We start from the raw sequence: 11,506 nt of genomic DNA, 5'->3' as shown, positions 1-11,506 counted from the left end.
ATACAGACCCCAAAGCTCAGGACAGGTAGAAAGGATAAATAAAACCTTAAAAGAGACCTTAACTAAATTAACCTTAGAGACTGGCGGTGACTGGGTGACTCTCCTTCCCTTCGCCCTTTATAGGGTGCGCAATTCACCCTATAAAATGGGGTTGACCCCCTTTGAAATCATGTTTAAAATTCCCCCTCCCATTATCCCCAACCTTCACTCAAATATACTTGTTAAATTTGATGACCAAAAGTTGTTGCTTTCTTTAAAAAGCCTCCAAAGTGTACACAAAGACATCTGGCCTAAGTTAAAAGCCTTATACCAGACCGGACCACCTCCTGAGCCCCATCGCTACCGACCTGGAGACTGGGTCTTCGTTCGGAGACACCGGCAGAAAGACCTTGAGCCCCGTTGAAAAGGACCCTACGTCACAATCCTGACCACGCCCACTGCTCTCAAGGTCGACGAGATTGCTTCGTGGGTACACTACACCCACGTTCGCCCTGCAGATCCTCACACTGTCCTAGAAGACTTCGTTCCATCATGACAGGTGTCCAGAGACCAAGACAGTCCCCTCAAACTCAAGCTACGTCGTCGACGATCGTGATTATGGTAACTGTACTTTTGACACCGACACTAGGAAGACAAAACCCATATGCTCCCTTAAATTTAACCTGGATGATCATTAGTACGTCTACGGGCAACATTGTTAATAGTTCATCTGAAGTGGCTCCACCACTTACCTGGTGGCCAGACCTAGACTTTGACCTGTGTTCGCTCGCCACAGGGACTTGAAACACTGAAAACTGGAAAATCGGGCCTAGAGGAGAGCCAATATGTAAAAAAGACATAGGCCAATGTAATACTAATAGAACATCCCTGCCCATGGCTCCAGTACCTATGGCCCCTCCTAGACTTGACCCTGGGTGTAGCCATTCTCTTGATAAAAACATCCTACAAAGCACCCCCTTTTATGTTTGTCCGGAAAAAAGGCGCACACAGTCTCAGATAAACAAGTGCGGGGGACCTGACCAGTTCTATTGTGCCAAATGGGGATGTGAGTCCACGGGCACTGTCTCCTGGGCCCTGCCTGTCAAGGACGATTTTATTTCTTTAAAAAGAGTCCCTGGGCCCCCTGGCCTGCAGACAAATCAAAAGGGTGGTAATTTCTTAGTTCTTAGTGGCCCCTGTACCGGGTTCCTCTGTAACCCGGTCAGACTTTCATTCACGGATTCAGGTAAAAGGTACACTAAATGAAAAACAGGCCAGACTTGGGGACTCCGTCTATATCAAGATGGTTATGATACCGGGTTGTTATTCACTATAAAACTGAAGGCAGAGCCGCTCACCATAGGGTCTCCCCAATTGATAGGGCCAAACTTGGCGCTAGCTCCAATAGCCCCTTTCAGACCTATTAAGCCCCCTCCCCCAAAAAGCTCGCCTATGTCACCAAAACCAAACGCCTCCGTACGGCCATCAGACTTAACCTCCGCTCCCACATCCCCGCCCTTGATTCAAATGATCACCCAGATTGATAAAGTCGATCATAACCGGGACCAGGACCCCCTTTGGGAACTGATGGTCCACACCTTTAAAGCCCTAAATACATCTAGGCCAGACCTCACTCAGTCCTGCTGGCTATGTTATGATACTAAGCCCCCATACTATAAAGCAGTAGCTTATCTAGACAATTTCACTGAGTCAGACAGCCCGACTCAATGTAGATGGCAACAAAAAGGGACAGCTAGGCTGACCCTACAATCAGTAACTGGGCAAGGAACTTGTGTCGGCAGTGTCCCGGTCTCCCACCAACACCTTTGTAACAAAACCGTCCTTAGACCTAGGCCTAAATATCTCATTCCCCCTTATGATAGATGGTGGGCCTGTTCCTCTAGACTTACCCCTTGTGTACATGGGCTAGTGTTAAAACAAACAAGAGATTTCTGTGTACTTGTACAATTAGTCCCCCGGTTGTTATATCACTCAGAAAAAGACATCCCCAGCCGCCTGGCTGAAACCCAGGTCAGAGTTAAACGAGAACCTGTAACGGCCATTACTTTGACCGTTCTCTTAAGATTAGGACTAGCTGGGACAGGAACGGGAGTTTCATCGCTACTAATACACAATAAATATTATAATGACTTAAGGACAGCCATAGATATAGATATTGAAAGGCTAGAAAGCTCCATCTCCCACCTCCAAGAGTCTTTAACTTCACTAGCAGAGGTAGTCCTCCAAAACCGAAGGGGGCTGGACTTAATTTTCCTTCAACAAAGAGGGCTCTGTGTTACACTAGGTGAAAAATGCTGTTTCTATGTAGATCATTCAGGAGTAGTCAAAAAATCCATGGCTAAAGTTAAAAAAAACATCGCCAAACGTAAACAAAAAAAAGAACAATCTCAAACCTGGTTCGAATCTTGGTTTAATTCTTCCCCTTGGCTCACTACCCTAATTTCTACCCTGTTGGGCCCCTTGCTTATCATGTTGCTACTATTAACCTTTGGACCTTGCATACTTAATAGACTAGTTTCGTTCATTAAAAAGCGAATTAACGCTGTTCAGTTAATGGTACTCAGGTCCCAATACCAGCCAATACCTATTGATTTGACAAAATTAACCCCCAGAGGCCCATGATTGGCCCTCTACAACACCCTGAGAAGGGGGGAATGTGGAGCCAGAGTGACTCCATTTTGGAGCTGTCTCCTTTGTTCTCTCAAAGTGACTCCATTTTAGAGCTGTCTCCTTTGTTCTCTCAAACTTGTGCTTATCCACTCAAAATTCCTAAGTTTATTACCCAGCCATCTGTGTACTCAGGAAGGACATTCCGGACACACTACCTATAAGGTAAACAGTTAATGGCTAACTGCCCACAAAAGATAGATGTGACCATTAGTCAGTGGACCTGCTAACCATCAGCTTATGACAGTCGGCCCCTAACCTTTGCCCCCTTCTCCCTTGCAAAAATCTATACGTAACCCCCTTAACCCCCCCCCGAGCCTAACCAATCAAAACCCTACACTTCATATGTATTTAACATTAACCAATCACCTGGCTACTAACAACCAAAGCTTGATGTATACTCAATAAAAACCCTGCTAGTTTCGAGGCTCGGGGCTCTCAATCTCGATCCGCTGCGTCGGTGACAATTGAGAGTCCCTGCTTAAGCTTAAATAAACGACCCTCGTGTGCTTACATCGGAAACGGTCTCCTGGTGGTCTTTGGGACATCGCGATCTGGGCACAACAGTGGCTATCAGGGCTATTTCAGCTTAGGTGATCTCAGACCGAATCAGGTGTGGATGTCAAGGATGTGTGTACGTGACATGTGTTTCACACCTAAATGTTTGAATTAGAAATGCAACAAAGAATGGAAGCTGGGACTGTATTGGGTGAGGATTTAGGCAACGTAACGTCTGAGGAAGAGGATGGGATGTGTACGTTTATGCCCAGGGACAGTTGGAACCGTGTAACAGACACTTTTTTCACGCACAGTTGTAGGAACATCGCAGCTCATTTTGGGAGAACACCTCCACCTTCAACCCAAGACCTCCACTGTGTACATTTGGGAGGGGATTTTGTTTGGATTAAACCCAATGAGGATAGTCATTTCCATGGTTATACAGGTTGGTTATGACTAAATCCTTTACACAAACCCAATCAGAACAAACGTGAAGAATGTTATTTGAAATGATGGAAATGAGAGCCTTCTCATCTTGGGAAATCATCTGAGAGCGGCTACAGCCCGAGGGAAGCCTGGAATAGATAAGAGAAGGTATGCCGAAGAACCCAGAAGTGGAGCCAGGTCTGAGGAAGGAGAACAACACAGTGAATGCTGGAAGTTTTTTAATCCTTCCTGAAGTCAGATGTCAGAATTGAACAAACAAACCAGCTTTTCGTTGCTTAGGGCTTTCAAATTTATTTCTTACTTTTAGCCTGAAATATGGTTAAATGATATGGGTCCCAAATTCGGCCATAACAGATGAATGAATGAATGAATTACGGGTGACATGATTTAAAAAATCACTTTAAAATTTATTCCAGTTGAAAAGGATGCATATTGCTGCTGTTGGGATGGGAGAGCCCAATGCCTGTTGTGCCTACGAGGAAGAAAAGGAGCAAGCTAAAGTGGGCTGACTAAGGCTGAAGAACCTCTGCTAGGACACATGCTATGGCTGAAGAGAAAGGCTGAGGCAACGGATGGACACGGGTAGGAATGGCCAAAGACTTTTGCCATGGAGACGACCAGGCCCTGAGCAGACAGCAAGCAATATTGTCAGTGTCTTGAGATCAGCAAAGCAGCAGAGGTCTTGGGGCAGAAGGACTTCAGCTTGCAGACTAAGACAGCCCTACACACAAGTGAGGTCACGATGGACCGCCCTTGCTAGCTGGGGAAGAAATCCCAGGAGGACAGGCCATGACTGGGCGCTGTGTGGTGGCTGAGCAGCAGGGGAGTCAGGCCCTCCCAGAGACCGATGGAGCCTTTCTAGAGCTCGTGGAAGGCTCAGGACCCCACGGGTCTTGCCAGGTCAGGAGCTCTAGTGTGGCTCAGGTGGGCCCACACCCTCAGGCTGAGGTGGGCACAGGTGCGGCCGGGAAGCTGCCGGGGCCTTGTGGAGAGCGTCGGACACAGGCAGAGCCACTCCTGCACCCACACACCCTACTGTTTTTGACCACACACCTGGGGCAGGGGCCTAGACCCATCCGGGACTCACCGGGGGCTGCCCCACCGAGTCTCCAGAACCTCCCCAAGAGCCAAGGTTGGACCTGCCCCCGAGAGGTGTCACTCACGTGCCCTGCAGGTGTCAAGGGCAGGACCTCGAGGGGAGTGACTTGGTCACGGAGACACGCTACCGGACACACACAAGTTAACCGAGGAGAGGTTTATCTCGGCTCGCACTTGGGAGAGGTTTCAGTGCCTAGTCAGCAGCTCGAAGGCAGCGCGGCATGGCAGAGGGGCCTGGCAGACAGAAAGCAGAGTCCAGGGAGCAGAGGCAGTGAGATGAAGGCTTCCGGGCCCTGAACCAGGCGATTTGTCTCAGCCCAGATCCCACCTCCTGACAACCCAGGTGTACCAGGCCCATGAGGCCATCGCCTCCCAGAGGCGGCTTGTGAGTGCGTGAGGCTCTGCGGACAGGTAGCTCTAAACTGTCCCCAAGGGAGGGGGATGGGAGGGTGACCTTGGGGGCAGGAGGAGGGGCGCGCATCCCTGCAGGTCAGCTTCCCAAGCTGGAGCTCTCTCCTCCTGGGACCAGAGCAGGCGGGGCGTGCAGTGACACCGAGCGGCCACCGGAGGGCAGCAGAGCCCTGCGCTGAGATCCCGCACTCAGGTTGCCAGGGAAAGAGAACATGTTCGTATATTCGTGCTTATTTCTACCACCTTATTCTGTCTTCCTCTCTGTCTTGCTTCCTCGAAGTAGGCTGGAAGCTTTTCGTTATTTCTTCAGAAGTAATTCACCTCACTGTTTCTTTTTCAGAGAGAGACAGAGAGAGAGAGAGAGAATAGGTCTTGCTCCGTGTCCGAGATCTGAGATTGCTGGGAAGCACCACCACACCTGACTTTTCCTTTTCTCTTGCAGTTAGGAGTGATGTATCTGGTCTCTGGTTTTTCCGTAGTGACCTTAGATATCACACCCTGAACTTTTGCTTGTTAAATGTAGGTCTTTAAATTTCTTGATTAACTTTTGTTTGGAAGAGGTTTAGCTTCCAGGAAAACCGAGAGAATGCTGGCCTGGCACAGCTCTGAGCAAGGGCGGGCGGGGACCTGGGCTCCCCGGAGGGCGGAGCATCTCCAACAAGCACTCCTTACTCCTCTGCCTAGGAGGACCCTGCCCTTTCCCGGTTATCTGATGGTTTGTTCCTGGGGCCACAGTGACGCCCCCCCCCCCGCCGCAGGGATCATCGCCCTGAGGGCTCCGCTGGGCGCCTGAGCTGAGCTCGGCAGTGGCACAGGGGGTTCTCAAGTGAGCTGTTCGCCGCCCTGGCGCTCTGCCTTCCTGTGGCCCAGGGCCTTCCGCGCTTCCTTCCTTGTCCCGAAGGCCTCTCTCAGGGACCCCGGTGGCTGCGCCGAGCTGACAGGGAGAGTGCATTCTGCGCCGCGCTGGTCCCGGCTTCCTCCCTTCCTGTTCGCCCGCGCTCTGAGCCGCTCTCCTGGCTTCCACACGGTCCTCGGCGTGGCAGTGTCCCCGCTGTCCTGGTCCGGGAGGAGGCCTGTAGGGGGGCCGCCTCTGCTGGGCTTCTGCACCCCGGAAGCTCCTCGCTCCCCTGGGTGCGGAAGGGCAGAGCGCGCAGTGAGCCCGCGCGGTGACCTTGGCCCCTGAGGTGCTGGGTCCCAGGCTGTGCGGGTGGTTCCAGCCCGGCCTGGCCGGGCCCCAGGAAGCACCGGGTCCCGCCTGAGGGGCTCCCCCTTTTCCGCCTCGCGGCCACGCGAGTGTGGACACCGGCGAGCCCGGAGCTGGGGCTAGTTTAGTGCATGGTGATAGGTATGGGTCTAGTTTGAATCTTTGGCAGGTTGAAATCCAGTTGTTCCAGCACCAGTTATTAAATAGGCTATCTTTCGGGGAGGAGATTTTAGTGAAACTCAAAGAAGCTTAGATCACATGACAGCACCCACCACACCACATGACCTAGGAGTCCAGGTCAGGGTCCCCACGACAAGGAGGCACTAGGGATCATGGAACATCTTAGAAAAGAGCCTACAGTCCCAAGAGCTGACGGAGGAAAAGAGGCAGATTGGAGATGTCCAGAGGAAATTGCCAGCACCCTCTTACCACTTAGCTTGGCCACCCGGATGCAGTGCTCCACCACCCTGGCCCTGTCTCCAGCCCTCGTGCTGGGACCCCCAAAGCAGGAGGTGATGGTGCAGTTGGCCACGTGATTAAAATATGTGATAGTGGCCCGAACGGTGGGCGCCAGAGGTTCTTTGCCCCTTTTGTTTCTCCGGGTCCAGATGGAGCCCAGGCAGTCCCAGGGCAACACATTCTTGAACAGCTCCTGTGGAGGAAGACAGCATCCCACCACGGGCAGAACCCACCCCAGAGAGTCGATGGCTTCAGCCATCCACAGGCAGGTGGCCGTGGCCTGAGCTGGACATCAGGAAGCTGCAGATATGGACAGAGACTTCTGCAAATGGCCGGTTTTCCTCCACTGCCCACTAGTGATGTCCAACTCATGACCTAGGACCTAGCACTGACGTGAAGATCAGTGGCATTGTCCCCGTGCCCATCCTCCCAAACCTCCAGCACGAGCAGACATCTGAGTCCCGCTCATTCTGAGGTATTGTCTTCTTTCCAACCTCACCTGCCCTCTGCTCCTTTGCCCGCCCAGGTCAGTGGCACATTTCCTGGGACAGCTATGACTGGGGGCTCTGTGTGGGTGTGTGCTGTAGAACCCATGAATCTCAAATGCCTACAAAGTGATAAGGCTGGCCAGGTCTCCTGGGATGATGGCAAGGTGACACATGGTCCTGCCTGCACCTCAGGGCACACCCTCCTCGGCCAGTTGGTCTGAGTCCCCGCCGTGTTTCCCAATTGTCCAATCGAAGTTGACATCACAGTCACTGTGTGAAGCGGGCATGTGAGTGCCCTGTCTCTACTGTCGACCTCCACCCAAGGACAGGAGTGGCTTGGGGCTGAGACAAGTATAGGTGATGCAGTTCGTAGAAGCAGGAACTTTGATCTGGTCAACTGGGAATGTCAGGCCTGAGGAGATCAGTGCGAGAAGGATGGCTGTCCCCGGCCCGACCCCACCCCACCCCACCCCACCGAGCTCAGCTGCTCACCGAACCCATCAAGGTCAGCTGCTCTGCCAGCAGCTTGGGAGAGAAGGCTAAGCGCACCTTCTGCAAGGGCCTGTCCTTGTCAGCGGCAGCAGAGAGGCAGGAGTGCTGTGGAGCTGGCTTCTGCTTCTCTCCTGTCTCCAGAGGAGGCTCCTTCTCTGGTGCTGGCTCTGGCTGCAGAGCAGGCCCATGGTGTTCTGGACATGGAGCCGGAGCTAGGAGGAGGAAAGCTCAGCAGTGTCAGTCACTTGCCAGCTCCCTGCGGAGCATAGCAAAGACATCCTGGCCATTTGGGGGATTCCAATGCCCAAGCAAAAGCCATGAAAGCCTTCCGGACTGCTGTGGCCCTCACCATCTGTTTCGGCCTCGTGGGGCTCTAGCTATTCCACCTGAGCAAGGGGAAGGCACAAGGGAGGCTCCATGTCTGCTCCAGGTGAGTTCACTTGCAAGCCGGCCCTTTTGATCTTGATTTGGGGAATGTCCGGTGGATGGTGCCATTCGGACCAGGTTTCCAAAATGGGAGAGGTGGCGCCGGGGAGAGACGAGTGAGCAGCAGAGTCAGAGGCCCGGGCTTTTCTTCCACCCTGCCTCTCTGAGACAGCATCGTGTCTTGTGTGGTCCTCTGTGCCTCGGTGTAGAGGAAAGCTGACCCCACCCCAAGCCCTCTGTGACTGTCCTAGCCTCGGCTGACTTTGTCCCACTAGGCTAATGCTACCATGGGTTTCCACTTCACACTGATGATCCTTTCCGAGCGAGGCAGGCACAAAACTCCGTGCACCTGAGCGCTCGGGGCTGGGCTCCAAGCCAAGTAGTCCAAAACAATCCGTACCCTAGCAGGCCGCAATGTTTGCTGTACCTCCAGCCATGAAGTGGGGGCTGCGGGGGGTTGGGGCGGCGGGACAGAGCTCTGACACCTCACAGCCTGACCCTGTCCAAGCAGGCCCCTTACATACCCTGAGCGCGAGGGGAAGCACTGCCCATGAGAGCTCACGGCTGGCACTGACGTCCAGGATGGGCACTGGGCTGCCTCTCTCACATGTGGGTTCCTCCTGAACATTAGCCGGAAACATCTGCGGCCAGAGCCGAGCCAAGGTCGGAAAAATCTCGGATTGCGGTCCTTTCTGTGGCTAGACCTTCGGGAAGCGGGAAAATGGCAACAGCTCATCCTCCCCTCTCCACTGTCTCCCTCCAAGGGGTCAGGACGGGAGACAGCTTCAGAAGTGCACCCAGCTTCGTTGTGTTCTAATACCAAGGAAGTGAGGTCGCATCCTCAAAGTTTCGCTACAGTTAGGGTGAGGAAGTGGCTTAGGACGAAGGGGCAAGGTGCAGTTTGGGTTGTGGTTTTTGTTGGGATTTGTTTGAGTTTTAGGAATACATTTAGGGTTCTATCATGGCTGAGGGTGGGAGATTCAGTGTTAGAAATTAGGCCTGCAGTTTACATTGTTGTTTATTTTTATTGTGCAGTTCACAATCACTTGAGGAGTGGCTACGTGTACATAACAGAGCTTGAAGGGCCGGGGATTTAGCTCAGTGGCACCATGCCTGCCTCACCAGCACAAGGTCCTGAGTTCAATCCCCGGTACCAAAAGAAGGAAAAACCAAAAATACCAAAACAACAACAACTCGTAGTACAGCTTATATACATGACGAGTTTTAGATTTATATACAACTAAGATGGCCACCCAGTTCTTCCATTTCCTGTTATTAATGTCATCCCTTAGTCTAGTACATCCTGTACAAGGAGTGAGCAGATATCGATGTATAATTACTACCGAAGATCCACCTTCACCACTTGCTCTCCACAACAATCTGCAGTCCCGTCCGGGCTGCCACATTGCACTTCATTGTTGCATCCCTCAGACGCCCCTTGACTGACGTTTTCACAAGTTTTCCTTTTTTCGTTTTGTATGAGCTGACAGTTTGGGGGATGACTGAGCTGATATCTTACAGAATGTCCCTCAATTTAAGTTTTCCTGACGTTTCCTTCCTGATTAGATGAGGGTTACATGTTTGGGTGCGTGGCTTTCTGCAGGTGTTCCATGTTCCTGACTGCACCCTCATGCTGGGTTCTCCAGTGCACCCTTGGCTGAACTCTCACAGCTGCATGCTCTGCCCTCTCAGGGACACCCAGCCTGGCCTGCCAGGCCTTCTTTGGAAATGTGGGCGGAAGCCTTCCTGACTCAACTCTTGTGTTCTGCATACCTGTGAAAACAGCACCCTGTAGATGACACAAAGTTCTACCACTGGCTCCAAGCAGTCCTTAGGCCTTTGTGCATCATGGCTGCAGAAGCCTCCATGGGCCTGGATGGCTGAGCACCGTGAACTGAATGAATCCCAGGGAACCCGCCGAGGTGGCCCTTCTCAAGCAGGGTGCCCTGGGGCTCTCCTCTCAAAACAAAGTCTTTCCCTTTTGCAACTGTGAGCCTTGGAAAGCTTGGGCCTTGTGGGTTCCTTATATGTCTTCAGGGCATCTTTTCCATTGTCCTATTGTAAAGTACTTGGATTCTTTTTAATGCTAATCTTTAATCCACCAGGCTGTCCATTGCTCCATCTTTACAGGCCTTTCTTGGGGGTGGGGGTGGGGGGCTGAAAAGTTTTCAAATGGGCTTTTGCTCCTCATTTTCCGCACAAACCTGGCTCAAAGTAGCAAGCAGCATCCATGCTACGGCCTGATATTTAGGCTACCTTGATATTTTCTCCATCAGATGAATGATCCTTCCACCCTTCGTATCAGTCTCACACAAATCTCAGGACATGAACACAATACAGTCCTATTTTCTGCTGGAGCACAACACACATGGCCTGGATCCAGCTGCCACTGGCATCCTTCTTCTCAACGGGAACCTCCTAAGTCTGGCCTTTCTCATCTGCAATCTCTCTGCACTCTGGTCTTCTGAGCTCGGACCAGAATCTTCCATCGAGCTCAGATGATAGCATTCTAGGGCTGCTTCCCCAGCTGGCACCTCCAAACCTTTCCAAACTGCTGTGGACCACTTCCACAGGCCTCTGAACCACCTGGTGAGGTACAGTCGCTGCAGTGACCAGACTTCTTCTACCAACATCTGTATCACCCACTTTCTTGTCCCTGAACACAATACTCAGCACTACACATTAAGGGAAGAGAGGTTTGTTTCAGCTCACATTTCAGTTCCTAGTTAGCTAGCTCCAGGATGGCAGGATGGCATGTCAGCGGTGCACATTGATAGAAATGCTGCTTGCCTGGTGGAGGCCAGGAGGCACATGGTAAAGTGTGGGCCAGGGAGCAAGATACACCCTCCCAGGTCACACCCGCGCTGACCCACCTCTTCCAACCAGGCCCACATCCTCACACCAAGCCTGGCGTAGCACCCCCATCACCCAGTCACCCTCTGGAAGCCCTCGCCTCTGGGTGCAAGGGGCTTGAGGGTGACATCCAGATAGAATCCATAACCTGTAGTTTCCATAAAAGGATGCCATTTCTGATAAGTGATCTAGAAGTGTTATAAGAAATCTAGGCAATATTTAGAGCATAAAACCTTACAATTTATTGAAGACAATTTTCTTTTCAGTAATGCACGTTATGATGGACAGAATGGGAGTTAGTACTGATGATGAGTCTTTATTTTCACGTTTTGCTCCAACGCCCTGTTCTGTTTGCAGTAGTAGTTTGGCCCTTGAAGTATTTATAACTGTGGAATGAGTGCACAGATGGGTTTCTGAACTGTGTTTCTTTCCTCATTTCTCTTTTGGTCACTTGTACCTGCAT

General features: G+C 51.7%; 1 long non-coding RNA gene across 4 annotated transcripts in view; it reads left to right on the top strand.

The window, feature by feature from the left end:
* LOC147828099 (uncharacterized) overlaps positions 1-11,506 on the top strand; it is a 29,147-nt gene that overhangs the window by 5,538 nt on the left and 12,103 nt on the right. For all 4 annotated transcript variants that reach the window (XR_015451311.1, XR_015451309.1, XR_015451310.1 and 1 more), the window contains exon 2: positions 262-8,194. This is a non-coding gene — a long non-coding RNA (uncharacterized LOC147828099). The remainder of the gene's footprint in view (positions 1-261; positions 8,195-11,506) is intronic.

Source organism: Heterocephalus glaber, unplaced genomic scaffold, assembly GCF_053883595.1.
Source record: "Heterocephalus glaber isolate CG9 unplaced genomic scaffold, H.glaber_assembly_v1.0 deba00001303, whole genome shotgun sequence".
In the NCBI taxonomy this organism is placed as follows: domain Eukaryota; kingdom Metazoa; phylum Chordata; class Mammalia; order Rodentia; family Bathyergidae; genus Heterocephalus; species Heterocephalus glaber.
Note: the sequence above shows the minus strand (reverse complement) of the source record. Positions and strands in the feature narration are given on the sequence as shown.